Source organism: Cibotium barometz, chromosome 28 (genome assembly GCF_041138505.1).
Source record: "Cibotium barometz isolate CiBa-2024 chromosome 28, ASM4113850v1, whole genome shotgun sequence".
Lineage (NCBI taxonomy): Eukaryota > Viridiplantae > Streptophyta > Polypodiopsida > Cyatheales > Cibotiaceae > Cibotium > Cibotium barometz.
This window is the reverse complement of record NC_141073.1, coordinates 20657837-20672515: the sequence shown is the minus strand read 5'-3', so window position 1 is coordinate 20672515 and position 14679 is coordinate 20657837.

Below are 14679 nucleotides of genomic sequence, written 5' to 3'. Positions count from 1 at the left end.
TACCTGAGCACTCTCCATATCCAGGCCAATCATGCATAGTCCACATAAGTATTCCTCTCAATGTTAGCGCACGTTGTCCAAACCTCTTGGAAATATCATGAACTTCAATTCCCTCATAGAACACGAAGCTCCCCAACTAAAGGGGCTAAATACACATCCATGTTCTTCACCTTGTACTTTCCAAGAACTATCAAAGACAATAAAAGATGCCCTTTTTTTATCACTAGCATGGTGGAAGATTTTAGTTAACTAGACAAACAGGCCATGTACTCCATGATGAACTTTGTAGACCAAATTGATTCACTCCATCCATCGCTAGTCCAAGTCGAATATGGCGAGCCTACTCTTGAAAGGCTACCCACTTCTCTTCAATGTGCTTCCATGCAGGGGAATCTGTGGGCACACACATAACACCATCTGTGGACCTAGTGTTACGGTGGCAAGTCATCAATCCTGCAATGGATTTGCACTTGAACATTGTTTTAATCCGAGGGATGATGGAAAAGTGTTGTAAAACTTTTGCTGGTACCCTTTCTCCTTGCACATCTTGTCTATATCTCGATGTACCACAATGCGGACATTATATTGCACTGTTATATAAAGAATACAATCATTTGGACAAGCATGGTGTGTATTGTAATCCATGCCAATCGAGAGCAACATTGCTTTTGCTGGACTATATTCCACTGGCATCTCATTATCTTATGGCAATATTTGATGTTTCAATAAGCTATTACACAAAATAGTTAGGCTAAGAAAATGCATATAAAGATACATAACTCACTAATTGCATATGATATCATCACTTACGCAAAAAGTTTTGATACGCTCGTATCAGACCATCCAAAAATCGATTGCAAGTTCAATATGGATAGGTAAGCGCGTAACACATACACATGTGCTCCACGATATAGTGGAAGACGAGCAAGCCTGCGTAGCTCTTTCTCTTCTTGGGAAGCATATTCCACACATCATGTATTTTCGTCTATCCCTTCGTGTTCCAAACCTTGATCTTCTATTCCATCATGTAAGGCATTTATAATGTCATCCATGTCATGTTCTAGTATTTGCTCCGAATCCGCCTCAAGTTCCTCGGGTTATTGGATCACCTTGTTTGTGGCTACTCTTGTTGGTCTCCATCGTTCAGGCCAGATATCCACTGGTTCGTCATTGTTAAAGCGTGCATTGCCACTAAGCACCATCGATATATGCATCAAAATAATCATGGAAAAAAGCATCAAAATCAGGGTGAAAAAAAGCGTCAAAAAGTACGTGGAAATAAGCGTGGAAATAAGAGTCAAAAAAATAAATTTTCGATGGTTATTTTGACAAACTTTTCAATGCTTTTTTCCACCATTATTTCGACGCTGTTTTCCATGGTTATTCCCATGACTTTTTCGATGCTTATTTTGACGATCACGTCTTTTCATTCAAATTCAAAATCTTTCCAGATCCTGTGCACCCCCCGACATTTCAAATTACCTATCACCGACTACCACCCTCCACAAATACTTAAGGGAGGATTCCCCTCCAAAAATAAGCATTCGTTCCCATTACAAATCAATATGGAAACCATGGATGATGCCACACCCTCAAATTTTGTTGATTTAGAGGAGAAGACACTTTGCCCATGTACTCGCTCTGCAAATACCAAGTGGCTCGATGTCGACGAATTTACAAATACCAAGTGGCTCTACAAATACCAAGTGGCTCGATGTCGATGAATTTGCAATGATCATACAAAAAAATGGGAAATATTTTCGGTGGAGCGATTAGAAACTCCTTTGGGGTATTGTTACCCACACTATAAGGAGGCTAGCCATCAAATCTTGTGGCATGTGGCACACTGAGTAAGCTAGGAGACGCTATATCTTAGTCCATGTTTTCTGACAATCTGCACCTCAACTAAAGGCATTTAGCCTCATTTCTTGGCTTGGGGAGTTCATCTTCATCAAGGGCAATAGGAATCTTTCAAAATCCCTATGAAAATTACAAGTGGTATGTAAGTCTAGCTTATGCCAATCACTGTTTTAATCACTAATTATAATCATTAAATAAGTGATTAAGTAAAATCAGGGCTTAGAAAGTTCAAAATTGAGAAATTAATGCTGCTCTTGGGATAGGAAAACCTTCATTTGTACCCATGTCATCTCCCCTTTTCACTATCACTTGAATAGCATAAGTATCTCAAAACAATCCTCACACTAAAGGTACTTTGTATCCCTGATTTGTAAAGCAATTAGACACTACCTCAAGAGTCTTGAGGTAAGACCCCCTACTAGTACAACATCACCATGTCACCTACCATTGAAGTGGATAGATTTAATAACTTTGGGTTCCACACTTTGCAATCCAATCTTATGTACCTACTTATAAGGAAAAACATATGGGGGTAAGTAAAGGAAGGCAAGTTGAGGAAAGCTTAGGAGACCTATGGATAGAGAAAAATAAGAAAGCATTAGGCACAATTACGTCAGCAGTAGGTGATGAAGTCATGCATAATATTATAGGAATCACTAATGCTAAGGAAGCATAGGGTGAGCTAGAGATGATATTTGGGACAAAATCCAAGCACTCTAAAATTAAGCCTACTCATACAACTATATAATCTTAAGCTTAAACCTAAAGACATGATTAGCCACATAAATAAGTATAAGAGTATTAAGCACAAGCTCACTTCCATAGAGAAAAAGCTTGAAGTGATGAAGCCAAAGCAATTATATTAGCTAGTTGTGACATTGAAGGATATACTAACCTTGTAGAGTACTTATCAAACATGGACAATCTCTCAATGCATGACATAGAGTCTTCTTTACTTGAGAAGGAAGCCAAACTAAAGAATGTAGGTGACGCTTAGAGGAGGTAGATCATCAGCATCAAGAGGAAGAGGACAAGCACCATCAAGGACCACGTGTGACTATTGTGGCATGCAAGGCCACATAGAGAAGTTTTGTTAGAACAAGGGTAAGCCTCAATGTAAGAATTGTAACAAATTTAGTCATGACGAATCAAATTGTTGGTCGAAAAATTATGTAAATGCCTAATCCAATGATGTAATTGTGTACCCCAAGATGCCTAATGCAATGATGTAATTGATGTACCCCAAGATGTGTTATTGTAAAGCTTATGAGCTATAAGACTTATGGGTCTATCTTGTAATCCTTTTTTTTTAGAATCCTACACCCGAAAGTGACACCACAATGCTAAAGGCCTAAGTGGGCACAAAGGGGGGATTTTCACCTCTCAAGTATTGTTGTATTGACCATGCACACATCAAGGGGGGAGTGTTGAGATAATGATGTTAACATGCCTAGGATGAGCAAATGTGCACTACAGCATAACTAAAAATGCATGGAAATTCAATGGTTGTAAAGGGGGTCCAATAGCATTTCAAGGCAATGGGAAAAGCCAATGAGGAAAAAGATCAAGTCCAAGTGGCACCAGTGGGTGCAAGCTAATATGTAAGCAATGGCCTATGCTATGGCATAAGAAATGAATGAAGGGTGTGATCTTTTGTGAAAAACTTTTTATCCACAACTTGCAAACTCGTGTCTGCCTCTTCTTCATTTATTCATTATCTCTCACAACCATTATGAATGCTACACTCTCTCTACCTTCATAGCCATGGAAGCTCCATAGCCTCTTGCATATGCTTCATAGAGCTAGATCCTCTTTCTTTACTCCCAAGTGCCTCCTCTGCCCAACACACCACTACCATCACCCTCTCACCTCGCCACCTTGACACTATCTGCCCAATTTGCCATCTCCCGCAAGCACCTCATCTTGTCATCCACTCAACGTCAAATTTTGCATAGGATAATAGGAAGAGAGGGAGAGCTGGTTTAAGAGGTGAAATGAGGGAAATTGTTCCTCGAGAGAGGATTTTGGTGTGGAGGGTGGCAGGTTCCAAGGAGCATTGGTGGTGGGCACCAGTGTGGGGTGGGTTGTGCGGGGATTGAGAACCAGGACCGGATTGGATGTGGGGATGTGGTGGGGGTGGAGGGTGATGATGAGGAGGAGAGTGGGAGTAAGGGGAGATCAGTTCCTATGGCTATGGTGGGTGGCTCATTGGTGTCATCCTCGCCATCATCCTTATCGTCCTCGTCGGGGTCGTGAGCCAGCCATTTGGAGAAGAAGAAGTTTTTGGCCTCCCATGCCTCTTCGATGGAGATGTCATACGGGAATGCAATGTGGAAGCCATCAAATTGCATGATGCAGGTGGTGGCAGCTATGACTTAAAGTTGGCGATAGCAGCTTTCATTCAGATCTATGCATCAAAGAGGTAGAGAATGAGAGTGAGGGAGGTGCAATCCGCCCCTTTTCACCCATGATGGAGGAGGAGAAGGAGGAGGGGAGAGCAGAAGGAGGAAGAGAGAGAGGATAAGGAAGAAGAGAGAGAGAGAAGCAGGAGGGGAGAGGAGAAGGAGGACGAGAGGGAGGGGAAAAGCAGCCTGCTTCGCTATTTCATTCGCCATGAGAATCATCTCCTTTAAAATTACTTAAAGTGATTGACTTTCTAACATATCCAAATTTGTTTTAGCAAGAAAATAATCCTAGTAGATGAACTTCTTTAAGAACTAGCATATTGTGCTAGGAGCTTTCTTGGTGTGTGTGTGTGTGTGTGTGTGTGTGTGTGTTTTAACCTCTTCCTTGTGTAGAAGGAGGAAGAGAAAGAGGTGAAGGAAGGGAAGGAAGGGGCAAAGCAACTTGGTTTGCTATTTCATTCACCACCATGAGAAGCATCTCCTTTAAAATTACTTAAAGCAATTGGCTTTCTTACATATCCAAATTTGTTTTAGTACATCAACTTTTTAAAGAACTAACATATTATGCTAGGAGCTTTCTTGGTGTGTGTTTTTTAAACCTCTTCCTTGTGTAAAACCCCTTACTTCTAAGTTGTATTTTTTTTAATCAAGGCACTAGAATGGTTCACCATAGACTAATTATTACGATGGATAATACTTTATCCCTTTCATTGTTTTTTGTTTCCCAATCACTTTAACAATTTAAACCTTTACTGTAGTTGCCACAAGATTGATAGCATGAAGGACACTACTTGTCATCGCAAACTCCTAGTTACAAACTCCTAAGCTGAAAGGAAAAATTGCTATGCAAGAATGGTAAGGAGTAACTTTTGTATGGGTAGCCATAATGCAAAGTATAATGTAAGTCAATGCATGTGAATAAGAAGCATGGATAGGTTTGTTTACATCAATGTTATTATAAATATACAAGGGTTATGAAATAATGGGTCAATATGAATCCTTAATTATAGGAATAATATGATGCTCCATGGGTGAGCACATTATAGTGTCTAACATGAATCGGTACATTTGAATTAGTAGAATGGGTAGGTGTGTTTTCACCCATGTTATGGTAGGTAGGGAAGGATATGAAATAATGGGAGAGTATTATTCCAATAGCAAAGGGATAATGTAAATTTTCTCCATGCGCATAGCCATGTGCTTTTCTAGATAGAGTAGCATGTGGTTCTAGAAGCCAAGAATCCAAGAACGTGGAAAGGCACACAAGCTTTGAATATTAAAAACCAAGCTTCCAGTATGCCTTAAACTATTAAAATTATGTTTTAGCTTGTCATGTAATACATCAGCCTGCCTTCTTGAAGCCTTAAATAATTAAATATTCGTGTTTTTTATTCTATAGAGATGAGCTCAAAGTTGCTAGTATTTATGAAGAAAAAACAAAGCTTAAGTGGAGTTAGAAAAAACAAACAGATGATAGTAAGTATACTTTCACTTTTCTTATTACACAAAGTTATACTTTTCCTTTTCTTCTTATACAAAATGTTACATAAATATTGTTAATTACATAATATAAAATAATTTATGTTTCATTATGATTAAATCAAATTAAATTTTGAATTTAGATCTCTAAATATCTAATGTTTTGATTTCAAGATCATTCTTGAAATAAAAATATCTAAATTCAAATTAAAGTTTGAATTTTAGATCTCTAAATATCTAATATTTTGATTTCAAGATCATTCTTGTGTGGCGAAAAAAATACATTTCTCGAATTAGGTACACAAAGAAAGAATATATAAACTCTTTGAAGCATTTATAATTTTATTAGTATAGTAGTAATTGCCATATTCATAATAATTCAAGTATATTTGATTTATATTTTTTAATGTTTATTTAGGTGAAGATTTCAGTCATGAAGATAAAGAAACAATACTGATGATGAAGTTTATAGGATTAAAAAATATCGATGTGAGATGTATGCTTCCCTTAAGGTCACTTACAATACCATTAGGAAAGCACACCTATTACATGTTAGGAACTTGGGCGATCTCACTTTAAAGCTAACACACGATGATTTTGGCATGGGTTGTTGAAGAAGATTTATTTACACTTAGTTGTTTACTAAACCCAAAATCATAACAATGTATGTTTTTCAATGAATGCTTATTTCATATGCAAGTTTTTTTTAATGATTTAGTTTCAAATCATGAAGTGGAAGCTTTTTTCAATATTATTAGCATATTCATATTATACATTGTTCTCATTTTTTATCTTTTAAATAATTAGCATTTTTTAAATACAATTACTTTTTATTTAGAGCACTTTATAAAGTGTGCATAATGTATGAGACATAATGTATGAGGAAAGTTTTCAATGTGCTAATTCATATCATCAAATTTTTGAAGTAGCAAAAAAAACAATTATGAGATATGTTGACAATATAGTAAATAATCTCTTATAAATAATATGCATAGTAAATAATTTCCTATATAGTGAAGTAGATCTATTTACTAAATAATTTTCCATAAAGTGATTTATGTTAGGTCTATATAGCAAATTATTTCCCATATAGTAAACTAGATCTACATAGCAAATAATTTATTGTATAGTAATTTATTTTTCTAGAAAAAAAGTTTATATATATTAAATTATTTCTTATGAATTTTCTATGTAGTAAATAACTCACTAGAAAGACAGTCTAGGAAGTGTCTCACATTTCCTAGTTTTCACTCTTACTAGTTTTCATTAGAATCTTACAAATTATCTAGTTTTTTTTTGTTTGCTATATAGGAACTCGTCAAAAGCTCCTTATCTTTCTATTAGAACTAGCCTTATATATTTTTAAAAAAAATCCTTAATGCAACCCTTTTTAGTTTATTGTACATCAAATTTTCATTTTCCAAAGCCTTTGTCTTTTTTTGGGCTCCCTTTAAAAAAAGGCAAGCTCTTTTTCTTTAATTGTGTATTATGTTAACATTTCAAAAGATCCTTAATGGCGCATCAAATTCCCATCGAAAGAATGTTTTTTCAAAACTTCATCTCCATGGTAATTACACATTGAACTTACAATGTTTTGAATGTAAATCCATTCTTGCATATTGAATTTACCATTAAAGCTCCCCTTTTTAAGTTAAATGAGATGCAAAACATGTAACTATTACTCAAATAATTAAATCTGAACTCAATGTTGCACATTTAATTTGCATTTTAAAGATAAATCATGTACACATGTAACTATTACTCAAATAACTATGCCATTATTAAAACAATTTAGATTTGTTTTCTCTCTTGCTTGGCTCTAATTTGAGTCCTTTTATCGATAACTGAAAGCTTTGTAATGAAAAGATTCACATCTAGTTGTTTTAAATGATATATAAGGTCTTTGCTTTTAGCACAAGTATTTCTTTCTTTCTTTATGATTAATCTTACTCTTGGGTTGATTATGGATTAAGATAATCTGGTCTTTCACACTAGCTCAGTTTGTTATCCTCTTGATCAAATTATTGTCAAGGCTATTAAGCAATGAGTTGTTGTTGAATTTTGTAGCTTACATGGGGATAATTGAAAGAAAAATTTGATGCATTGTTTACACACTTGCAAGTAGTACCTAAATTCATCACATGTAAGCATTGCTTAACTTAACATGGTAGTAGAAGGATGGCCCTTGTATTGATGAAAAAAGCTTTGAGATCGTGCTGTCATGATGGTAATAATAATCATTTAAATCATGAACATGCCCATACCTTGAGTAGAAATATATATACAAATTTCAAATTGTATTTCTTTTTTCAAGTCAAGTTTAATCAACACAATTTGTAAATTTTCATAAAACATAAATATTTAACATAACACCAAATTTCTTAATCAAAAGGTTCTATAGATATAACCTATTTAATCAATATTTTGCAAAGTAGTTTACTCAAGGCATATTAAAAATCAAAAAATATCAAAAAATAGCAAGTTTTAAAAATTATTAAAGAATTATTTTGCCATTTTCAAAATAAAGAAGGCATTTTTCATGGTAATTTGAAGAGAACCTTCAAGGGAAGAGATTTGCAATTACCCATTCAATCTGTAAATTGTAGTGTATGTAGCATTCTTACCTTGCTTTTGCTTAGGAGCTAGTGAACAAGAGGGAGCTATAGAGTGTTGTTGTTAGAGGTGCTGCTCATAAGATATCAGCACCAAGAGCCACTACATAGCTTAAGATTTATAAGAAGAAGAGCGTGTATTAAAAGTGAAGATATTACCCGTCGCTATTGATATCTACATAAGGGCTTCTAACGATCTTTCTTTCTCTTTCTACTAAAAATAGTAAACAATATTTATCTTTCTATTTCTCTAGTATGCAAGGGAGGATACTCATCTCTCTCTCTCTCTCTCTCTCTCTCTCTCTCTCTCTCTCTCTCTCTCTCTCTCTCTCTCTCTCTCTCTCTCTCCTTTGACCTTCTCCCAATAACACTTTAGAGGCCTAATCAAAGGTTACTATCTATATTTTTTAAAAACAAAACAATAAAGAAAGATAAGTAGAGATAGAGAATCTTGAGCTCTAATAATCTAGATAAGCTAATCCTACCCTAAATTAATAAAGAATTCCTTCCCTAGGTAGCTTTGGTACCATAACATGAACATCAAGCACTAGGAGGAAAACCAAATGCTCTCCATAATTAAATGGTTAAGATAAGATTAAATAAGAGGGATTAGGTCATCAAATCAATCAATTTATTAAAACAACTCTTACAAAAGTAAGCTTCAAGTATAACCTTGAATAACCTCATAATCATCAATGACACAAACACTTGTATTACTCTCATGTGATAACCAATGTAACTAGCATATTTCTCTATACCTTTCTCACATCTACTTTCAACTCTTACTCCTAAATTACAAATAATCTTAGTACCAATGAACTTTACAATAATACAAATATCCAAAAAACTATGCTCCCCTTCCATTACCACATTTCCAACAAAGAGCTACTAAGGAAAGACATGTCACATTCTTAAACTTGGGAAAAAAAACTTATTTCATTTGTATACATCACAATGCGTAAGATCCTAAAACAAAGAGGTGATCCAACTGAACTCTTATGGTAAAACTACCTTATTACAAGCTAATTTCAATTAAAAGCTTTTTGATAGGCTCCTAACAAAGAGGTGATCCAATTGAACTCTTATGGGAAAACTACCTTGTGAAGTTTCAATTAGAAGCCTTTCCCTAGGCATCCATCTCCTTATGGTTAAGCTAATAGATTTTATTGTGCATGCCTCATGTAGTGTAAAGGCTTCTAATTGAAATTAGAAGCCTTTCCCTAGGCATCCATCTCCTTGTGGTTAAGCTAATCACTTTGATTGTGCATTTCCCTAGGCATCCATCTCGTGGTGGTTAAGCTAATAACTTTGATTGTGCAGGTGCCCTGTGGTGTAAAGGGCTCTTTATACAAGGCTCCGGGGATTCAAAGGAGATACAATAACACACAATGCTGAAGATCTGTCTCAAGGGTAAGTGGTTGGCCTCACATCAATCCCACTGATCACAGCTGGTGAGTAATGGGCTATCAAAACGCATGAACACACAAGGCAAATACAAATTAAAGTGTCTTAATACCTACTACCATTAATAAAAAGATGATAAAAACTCAAAAAAAAAATCAATTGAGCTAGAGTACTTAACTCAATGTGATCAATTGAGCTAGAGTACTTAACTCAATGTGATCAATTGAGCTAGAGTACTTAACTCAATGTGATTAATTGTGCTAGAGTATTGAAAAAAAACAAGATTACAATGTTGGTAAATTAAGCTAACATCACATGTAGGGACTCTCTAATCATACACAACAAGTGAAATGTATGTGTGTGTACATGTGTGTATGCGTGCATATTGTGTGTGTGTGTGTGTGTGTGTGTGTGTGTGTGTGTTCAAATGTGTGAAATTTTCAGTGGTTTGAGAGTATAATATTTGATTAGAATGAGTGTAATTATAGGAGAGGTTGATTGGTGGAAAGATTCAAGAGTGTGTAAATGATGAGGCTATGGAGTTTATAAGATAGTGTACTTGGCATTGGGTTAATGAGGTTAATTGGAAACTTGTTTTAAGTCTTTTTGGTTAAGCTTTTACCTATCTCTTTAGCTTATACTCCATGCTCTCTCCTTGCTTCATCTCTCTTCTACACATCTCACCATGATGATTTGCGAGTCTCAAGTGTGATCTGATGGATGCAAACATGGCATGAGAGCAAGGGTGTGTTGTTGTTGTTTATATGCTAAAGCTGATGCTAATATGTTCTGCGTGCAACGCCAATTGTCTTGCCATCCAACCGTCTATGTCTGTGCCGAGTGTACCAAATGACGCGGCGGTATCTGAGCGCCACCCAGCCACGCGGCACAGCTGCTCTGCCGATAGCGCCGCCTTCTGAGCACCACCCAACTGCGCGGCACAGCTGCTTGCTAATATCACCACCTTCTAAGCACCACCTAGCTGCGCGGCACAGCTACTGCCCCACGAATGATAAGGGTTCTGCATTTTGGCCTCTCTTCCACTTCTCCTGGTGCCAGTCGTCTTGCACCTTGCTAGCCACCATGTTGAGCCCGCGGGGGGGGGGGGGGGGGGGGGGGGGGGGGCACCCATATCACCTCGCCCACGTAACGTAACAGGTCAATCGAAAGGATTTTTTCTCTTATTTTTAAAAAATCCAGGATTCCTTTTTTCCTTGTGCCTTGGTTGTCCATGGTTAATATGTAATAGATATAACCATTTACATAGTGTTATAGAAGCACACTTAACTCAAATTACACTTTTTTATAAATATTATAAATGCAAGAATTTAACATGAATAATAAAGTTATGGCTCATTAAAAAAAACATATATTTTACAAAAAGTTATGTTTTTTTAGCTATATATGGATATTTTTTGTAATTACATCCTTGGTAGGTTGAGGACAAAACATACTCCATTCAAATTTTTAGCTACATATGGATATTTTCTTGTAATTATGTCCTTGTTAGGTTGAGGACAAAACCTATTCCAATTAATTTGACCACAAGAATGGTTTTATTTTAATATTAGAACAAAGAATTATAATCAAATTAAGCTGAAGTTAGGGTAGAAAGAAGAAAACATACTATGTACATTAAGGGAACAAAACCAAGATGAAGAGCTAATGAAAACGAGATAAGTGTTCTCCATTTTTTTCCTTAATATTATAAAGAAGAAAACATATTATGTACTTCTAGAAGAAGTGTTTAGTGTTTCACATCAAGGGAACAAAACCAAGATTAAGAACTATTGTCCTCTCTATTTTTTTTAAAAAAATTTACTGTGTACTTATAGAAGAAGTATTCAGTGTTTCACATCAAGGGAACAAAACCAAGATGAAGAGCTAATGTCCTCTCTTTTTTTTAAAATATATCTTAATTATTTTATTATGGATGAAGATTCATTCAAGGTCAAAAATTTGTTACTATAGTTAAAGAAGACGAATTCTCTTTAGAGCTAGGGATTGTGAGTTTGACTATTCTATTCTTTCTATCTGAAATTATGGATTGGGGAGGCTATAAATTTAAAGAGTTTAACAATTTTATTTATATTTTGTTTAGAGATGTATGCATAGTGTTTCTTTTAAGTTTTTTGAGATTGCAAAGATGGTTTATTTCAAGGATAAGAGAAGCAACAAGAAAACATGTCTTTTATTTAGACTATTATTCTTTTTAAGTAAGATCCCAAGTTTTAATTGATATATTTTTAATGTAAGATTGAGATTGAGATTGAGAATGATATTGATTGATTGATTGATCATGATGGATATTGATTGATTGATAAGATTGAGATTGAGATTGAGAATGATATTGATTGATTGATAAGATTGATCATGATGGATATTGAGATTTTAGATTGTGATTGAGATTGAGATTAAGCATGAATGGATTGATTATGATGTGATTGATTATGATGAGATTAAGAATGAATGGATTGATGTGATTGAGATTGAGATAAGTCCTCGGCAAGAAAATCCAAGTGATGTCTAAACCTCTCATGATTGTGAAGATGATTGTCAAATAGGGTCAAAAATTCCATTAACCCTATAACATATGCTTAGTATCCATATGAATTAAATTATCTAAATTTACAAGCATGCTACCCTTTTACACATGCACATGTAATAAGATATTTCCTCGCTATTTCAATGCTCAAATTGTTCAAAAAAACAACATTATCATTATTTAGATGAATGATGCAAGTGGCTATAATCTCATTAATTAAAATTTAAAATAAGTTCAATTATATATGCATGTGTGTGCGTGTGTGCACGTGTGTATGCATGTGTGCACACGTGTGTGTATCATGCATGTGTTCATGTGTGTAGTGTTTGGGGAGGGGAGGTGCAAGAAATCTTGGCACATTTTTATAAATATAAAACATACAAGTGATACAAGTTATCCTTCCTTTACCATGGGTTGTTTCACAAGAAATAAGAAATTTCACATGAAAATAAAATCATGAAGCAATACCTACACTTTATTTCCCCTTTATAAATAATGGTAGTTATAATGTTGAAAAGTCATTGACAAGATTGATGGTTGTGTCAAGGATAAAATGTTTTCTCACCTTGAAAGCATACACTTATTTTTTTACACAAGGATAGGGGGAGGAGGGGGTTACGATGGTCAAGGATAAAATGTTTTCTCACCTTGAAAGCATACACTTATTAGTAAGCACAATGAGAGAGGATGATGTCAAAAAAAGGATCTCACCAAAAAATAATAATGTATAATGCCAAGGAAAATAGATTAGAGAATGATGTCAAAAAAAGATCCATGTAAGTGCACCAAAAAATAATAATGTATAATGCCTAGGCAAAAAGACAAGAGAATACTGAAGATATCACCCAGGCTTGCTAATATATAGGAACATTGCAAATATTTAATCTAGAGAGGATTACAACCTAGACATAATCTTGATTACCCAAAGGATGTCAAAGCTAGCTTAAAGAAACCTTTAAAATACAAAGATGTTAATGTGCAAGGGCTCAAAGTCAAATAGATAAACATATATGTAACATATTTAACATGTCACTTTATTTGGGCACTTTAGTTTATTTATTGAATTTTTTAATCAAAGCTTTCTATAAAGAAGGCAACAAGAAGTAGGTCCCACAATCATGATCGAGATTCTTGGGATTCCCATGAAACAAAAAACTCATCACATGGACATAATATATCATTGATCTAGAATTGATTAAGGGGCTTCTACATGGCTCGTAGCATGTATGAGTCTTAATGGATGTGATGAAAATACATGGGGGGAAATTCATGAGAAGAAGAATGGAAGGGATTGAAGCCCCCCCTAAAATAAATGCTAGCCACTTTAAGCAAGTGCAATGCCAAGAACACTCATGGTGGAATGGTATGTTGCATGGCTATTATTGGATCATTCATGGCATCGTAGTCATCCATACCTTTTAAAACTGAATGAAAAAGAGTGGAAAAAGTGAGACGTAATAAAAATTGACTTTTTCAAATGCATTTTGTTTTTAAATCTTATAACAAATAGTGTTATTGCAATCGTTTCTATCACATATTTCAATATCAATGTCTTCTTTTTTTGTGTGTTTGAACGTGTCTTTCCACTAGTGTGCTTGTCACACAAGCGCATTAAGGGAAGGAAGAGTGCTTGTCTCACAAGCACTCTTCCTTCCATTCACTTGTTCAAAATGGTACTTGATGTGTTTCTAGCACGTATTGAAATATTCAAGGTTCTTATATTATCTAAGTAAAGATGAAAGTTTATTATATTATCTAAGTAAAGGTTCTTATATTATCTAAGCAAATATTAACCTTTAGCTATACCTTCTTGGGAAAAATGAGCTTGTAGAGATTCATAATGCAATTATAGAATTACCTATAAGACGTTCTTTCTATGTTTTCGTTCCCAACTTAACTTCGTTTTTATTGTCAATATTGTGGAAAAAAGTAATTGGAACCCTATTCATGTTCATCTTTTCCTTCACCTGCATCATCCCCTTAAACTCAATAAGGGAGGATAATAAAATTTGTGCACATTTGTCTTCATAGATGTAATCAAAACCGTGTTCACGTTCCATCTTCCCCATCCTTTAGACTCAACAAGGGAAATTAATAGAATTTTTGCACATGTTGTCTTCATAGATTTTGAACCACCTATATCTTTTTAGGGCCTAGGCCTCACTATTCTTTAAACCATCTATATCTTTTTAGGGCCTAGACCTCACTATTGTTTGGATTTCCTTGCTATCTAACCATAATCTGCTTGATTGAGATTGGTTTCTATTATATATTTTCTTTCAACTTTCCACACTTATTTACAAGGGTTCTTGTGAAAGAAACATATTGCCTTCAAGGCACTACTTGGGAGCGGGGAGGTTATTTTGGTTAGGGG